Genomic DNA, 6,000 nt, shown 5'->3' with positions numbered 1-6,000 from the left:
CTAGTCAGAAAGAGAGAGGGCAAAGGAGGAAGGCAGTTTCAAACCCCACCCCACCCCAGCTCCCTAAGGGGCTGATGAGTCTCTGATAAGGCACATGGTGCAATTTCCACAGGGATTTGGAGCGCATTACAGAAAGCCAACATGCCCTGGATTCCAGGAAATCATTTGCTTTTCAGAGCATTGGTTCTCAGTGCTGCCCTGCCTTGTGGCTAGGGGAGGAGACAGGGGAGGAGACACAGGAGGAGGAAAAAGGAGAGTTTCGAAGCTGTGTTGGCTGCCACTGCAATACGAATGAGCGCACGGGACCGGCTGGAGAATGTCCTGGAGGAGCTGGAAGAGATGGACTTCAAGAAGTTCAAGGTGAAGCTGAACCAGGCCCAGCCGCCCTCGGGCTGCAGCAACATCCCACGGGGTCGGCTGGAGCGGGCAGACTATCTAGATGTATGCAGCCTGATGATCAGCTACTACCTGGAGACGGGAGCCATACAGATGGCCAAGCAGGTGCTGGAGGACATCAACCAGAGGCACTTGGCTGCCAGGCTGGAGGGGGTATAAGAGGTGAGGGGATCTGACTCCGGATTGGGCCCACAACCAGCGTAATTTCTGCCCACCTCTGGCTCATCAAAGGCTTTGTTGCTTTCACTTTCGATTTCTGGGAGGGAGGAAGAAGGCCTCAAGAGGGCGATGCTGTCAAGCTGATCCCTGCTCCAGGGAACATCTCTGCTAAAAGCAGGGTAACTGGCTGGGTTCTCAAAAAGAAAAGGAGGACTTGTGGCACCTTAGAGACTAACAAATTTATCTGAGCATGAGCTTTCGTGAGCTACAGCCCACTTCATTGGATGCATCCGAAGAAGTGAGCTGTAGCTCACGAAAGCTCATGCTCAAATAAATTGGTTAGTCTCTAAGGTGCCACAAGTCCTCCTTTTCTTTTTGCGAATACAGACTAACACGGTTGCTACTCTGAAACCTGGCTGGGTTCTGAGAAACTTTTCCCTATAGAGGGTGCCGGCTCCTATCCAATCTCAGATCAGGGGTATTGGCTGGCTTAGCAGGGAATGGGATATGGGGTCTTTGCCCTTAGGGGTTGCCAGTTCCTATCTAGCCCCTGATCGGGGGACTGGCTGGTTATGGGGGTTGGGGAATGAGATACGGGGCTTTTTCCCTTTAGGGGGTGTCAATTCCAATCCTGCCCCTGGGCAGGGGGAATATGTGGCTATGGGTGTTGGGGAATAGGATACCGGGTCATTTCCCCTCAAGGTGGTACCAGTTCCAAGCTGGCCCGTTGTTAGTTCTGAAAGTTATTCGCATGTGAAGTTTTGGAAACGGTGAGAAAATACTTAGGTTGTCTTAGTTCAAGCTTCTAGTGCCAGGGTAGTCAATAGGTGGACCATGGGCCAAATCTGGACTGCCAGATGCTTTTGAATGGACCCCAAAAAAGTTTATTTACTTACCCACTCTTGAGGACCATACTCCTTTAGTGTTAAAGGCTGGTTGCTTCTGCAGGTGTTTGTGTGATGAGATTTAAAATCAAGGCTTTGATCACCCGTGCCAGACAAAAATCCTGTGACACTTTTTTGAAAGCCCAGGCTCCCAGTCACATGCCAGCTCAGGAATTTTCATTTTGACTTCTTAATCTCTTCCTGTAGTTTCCCCGAAATATAGGCTTCTCCTTCACTTCTTTCCTATAGCATGGCCATGTGGCTGTTAAACAGTTTCACTCCAGAAATGGCCGTATTTCAGCACTGCATGAGCAATCCCTGTGTAGTGTTGCTGTGTACTTGGCTTTTAGCTGCATGTCCCACCCCAGAGGTGGCTGCACTTCAGTACAGTTCCCTAATTTTTGGCTCCTAAAAAGCTCGTGCTTCAGGGTTTCAGATGGTCTCCTGCAGGAGTCATGAAGGGACATTCCCCCACACCCCATCCCAATGTATTCTGGAGTTGTTGTTTTTTTTATCTCCTTCCTCTGAAGCATCAGGGATGGCCAAAGCTGGAGATGGAAAACGGAATGGGGAGGGCCCAGGCTCTGAGGCGAAATCAAACATTCTCTCTCTCAGGTGCTTGGCTGGCTGGTTCTTGCTCACATTCTCAGAGTCTAACTGATCACCATAGAGAAAGTCAGGAAGGAATTTTCCCCCAGGACAGACTGGCAGGGACCTTGGGGGAAGTTTCACCTTCCTCTGCAGTGTGTGAGTACAAGTGACTTGCCAGGATTATCATAGAATCGTAGGACTGGAAGGGAACTCGAGACGTCATCTAGCCCAGACCCCTGCACTCAAGGCCTTGTCCTAACCTCAGAAGTTAATGAGAACAATTTTTCTCCCTCCTCCTTGTGACAACATTTTATGTACTTGAAAACAGTTATTGTGTCCCCCCCTCAGTCTTCTCTTCTCCAGACTAAACAAACCAATTTTTTCAATTTTCCCTAATAGCTCTTGTTTTAGACCTTTAATCATTTTTGTCGCTCTTCTCTAGACTTTCTCCAATTTGTCCGCATCTCTCCTGAAATGTGGCACTCAGAACTGGACACAACACTCCAGTTGAGGCCTAATCAGCACGGAGTAGAGCGGAAGAATTACTTCTCGTGTCTTGCTTACAACTCTCCTGCTAATACATCCTAGAATTATGGTTTTTATTGTTGTTTTTTCCAACAATGTTACATTGTTGACTTGTTTGCTTGTGATCCACTATGACCCCCAGGTCTCTTTCTGCAGTATTTCTTTCCAGGCAGTCATTTCCCATTTTGTATGCGTGCATCTGATTGTTCTGGATATACCTGATTATTTGGGTACATCTCACTTAAATAATTTCCCTGTCATTGCAGGGGCCTCGGGCACTGGAGCATCTCAATCCCTTCTATTCTCTGCCTCTGGCATATAATAGTCTAGTCTCCTGAGGGCTGCAATACTTTGGTCTAATGACAGTTGTTGGGTGCTGGCTGGTGTTGGTGGCCTGTGATAAGCAGGAGGTCAGACTAGATGATCCAGTGGCCCCTTCTGGCCTTAAACTCTATGACTTTATGATTCCAAAGTGCTTCGTGGTTTGCACAATGAAAAATGCTTTGCTAATCACTTCCTATCAAATTCTCCCTGCAGGGGAATCTAATGAAAAAGAAAACATCCCAGAGAACAAAATGCACTTTCCCTCTAAAGAGCTCCAAATCCTGCCACACAGAGACAGAAAGAAAACTCATGATCCTGCCACCCACCGGGGTCTCTCTGCACATGCCCATGGCCAACAATGAAGATCACAGAAGCATCGCAGACACCTTTCTCTGCCACTCCTGCCATGCTCCAATTCCTGTCTCGGCATCTTACGGCTTTTGCCTTTCCCTGCTCGGGATGACCACAGATTTCCACCATTCCTATTTTTGAACAAATAAAGAGATATTTTTACAGTTGTTACTTACCGTTGTTATTTTTATGGTCCATTTAGCGCTGGGGAAAGGCAGACCCTGGAGAGTGAATCCTGTGTGTACGCCCAGAGACAGTACAGCCTGGCAGCAGCAGGGAAAATTTCTGCTCCACCACGCCTCAGGCCAGGCCTGCCCTTGAGGGACATCAATCATGGGAAAGGGGAGTTCAGCGCTCGTGGCCTGTTCAGTGCCTCAGCCTGATTGCAAGTAGGGGGGAAATAGAGATGTGGACTCCTGTTTTGCTAGGAAGTAGGCCCCCTGTACTCATTTCACAACAAATGACTTCCCAGTGGGAACAGCTTTCAGTCCCCAACTGCTGTATGGGAGATTTGAAACACTGGAATAAGGGCCCTTGTGGTAAAGGGCCCTTTATCTCATTCCCTACTCCAGCCAGCTAACCAGTCTCCCAGCTTAGAGTTACATTAGAGGCTGGTGATGTACAGGCGAATGGGTCGTATCCCATTTGCTGCTCCCTCAGCCAGCCCTTCCAACCTGTAGGTAGATTGGTACGCAGTAGGGGAAAAGCCCCATATCCCATTCCCCCTCCCCCCAAGCATACCAGTCCCCCCAACCTGGGGCTGGGTTAAAACTAGTGCCCTAGAGTTCAAGAGCCCCATCTCCCAATCCCCATATCTCCTAGATGTTGCAGGGACTGGCGGGGTCAGGCCGGCTTTCAGAGGCAGGAATGGAACCCAGAGTTTTTATATTACACTCACCTACGCAGTTGAGCTCTGAACACAATCCAAGTGTGTATGTTTTTTTCCCGTGCATCTTACATATTTTACGTTTCTTCCCCTCAGATTTTGTTGTGGTGGTTCATTTGGTTGCTAAATCAAGCCACCGAGTTGCATTTTGTTTTGCATACAGTGAGGTTCATGGTCAGGATGTGAGTGTCACAGTCATGGGATGGCTGGGGAGAAAGCTCTGTCCAACAAAGCCACAAGTCTCATCTTTGAGGCTGAGTCGTGACTCCCTCTAACCACTGGACCCCATTCCCCTGACACAGCCAGGGGTAGAACCCAGGAGTCCTGATTCCCAACTCCCTCCCTTCCCAGCCCCCTGCTGTAACTACTGCATCCTGCTCCCCTCCAGACCCTATGCTTTACACTGTTGTGTGAGTCTAGTGCTTCTTGCATACAGATATCCCCCTCAGAGACACCCCAAAATATCTCTCTCAGAAACACCCCAATATACAACCTTGGGAGACCTCATGATAGGAACCTTGAGTGGCCCCCGATATCTCCGCTCAGAGACTCCAATGCCTCCATCAAAGACCACCCCAATACCCACATGAGGGCTTCCTGAAAGCTCTCCTGAGGGACCTCCTAGCCCTACTAAGGACCCCCAACAATCCTCCATGGATCCCTAATATCTGCTTCAGAGACCCCCCCTCAAAAGCTCCCTGAGTGCCCAACCCCTCAAAGATGCCCCCAATATCCCCAGTGAGGGGCACCCAATATTCCCCCATGGACCCTAACCCCCTCAAACAACCCCCAAATCCCATCTGAAGGGGTCCCCAATGTCCTCCTCAGAGACCCTCCAATAGCCCCCCCTGGGGGGGCCACAATATTCCCTCAGGGGCCTTCCCCCCTCCCCCGAGGTCCCTCCCTTGCCAGTTAAAACCATAAAACTGCCCCTCCCCTGCCCTGTGGAACTCCTTCCTGCAGTGCAAGGCAGAGGGGGGAGGGGCAGTAATGGCCCCAACTGTCACTGGGGTCAAGAGGGGGCTGACTGGGGGGACACATTGGGGTAGCCTCTCAGGGGTCCATGAGTGGGAATATTGGGGCTCTCAGAGGGATCTGTTTTGTGGGTTCATGAGCGGATGATATTGGGACACTAAGGGAGCTATTTAGCAGCTCTGAAGGGTCTATGTTGGGGAGTAAATGAGGAGAAGGTATTGGGGGCCCTAAGGGAGCTATTTAGGCTGTCCCTGAAGGGTTTATTTTGGGGGTGTAGGAGGAGAGACATGGGGGGGCCTATGGAGGGTATGTTTGAGGTCTCAGAGTGGTGAGTATAAGGGGATCCATGAAGGAGGATAGTGAAGGAGTCTTTGAGAAGGGAATTTTGGGGGAAGCCCTGAGTGGGATTTGTGGGGAAGGGCTTAAAGAAGTGTCTCAGAGGGGTCAGTATTGGGGGAGTCCATGCGGGGAGGTATTGGGGTATCTCTGAGAGGTTAATATGTGGGGATCTATGAGGGCAGATATTGGTGGAATCCATCCAGGGAAAATATTGGGAGTGTCTCTGGGAAGTCAATATTGGGGAATTCTTGAGAGGGATATTGGGGGGACCCTAAGAAGGGTATATTTAGGGGTGTCAGAGGGTTCAGTATCGGGAATCCATAAAGGAGGGTAATGGAGGGGCTTTCGAGGAGGAATATTGGGGGAGTCCCTGAGCAGGATATATCGGGGTGGGATAGTGGGGATGAGGAGGTTCCTGGGTGGGATGACAGATGCAAAACCGGGGGGTGGGGGGCAGAACAAGAGGAAAAGGAAAGAGGCCAAAACAAGAGGAGCCGAGAGGGCTCTGCCTACATTTTTAAAAAAGGAGATTGGGGGAGAGTTTGAATTCTTCCAGAAATAGAAAAGAGA

At 50.0% G+C, this 6,000-nt stretch overlaps 1 pseudogene across 1 annotated transcript; it reads left to right on the top strand.

Moving 5' to 3' along the window:
• The first annotated feature begins 210 nt into the window (after window positions 1-210).
• On the top strand, window positions 211-3,401 carry LOC311522710 (apoptosis-associated speck-like protein containing a CARD pseudogene; annotated as a pseudogene). Its single transcript, XR_014714693.1, has 2 exons — window positions 211-558; window positions 3,093-3,401. The product of XR_014714693.1 is annotated as an apoptosis-associated speck-like protein containing a CARD pseudogene (transcript).
• The last annotated feature ends 2,599 nt before the right edge of the window (window positions 3,402-6,000 follow it).

Source organism: Lepidochelys olivacea (assembly GCF_965140295.1).
Source record: "Lepidochelys olivacea isolate rLepOli2 genome assembly, chromosome: 6".
NCBI classification, from domain to species: domain Eukaryota; kingdom Metazoa; phylum Chordata; order Testudines; family Cheloniidae; genus Lepidochelys; species Lepidochelys olivacea.
This window is presented reverse-complemented; position numbering and strand designations above follow the sequence as displayed.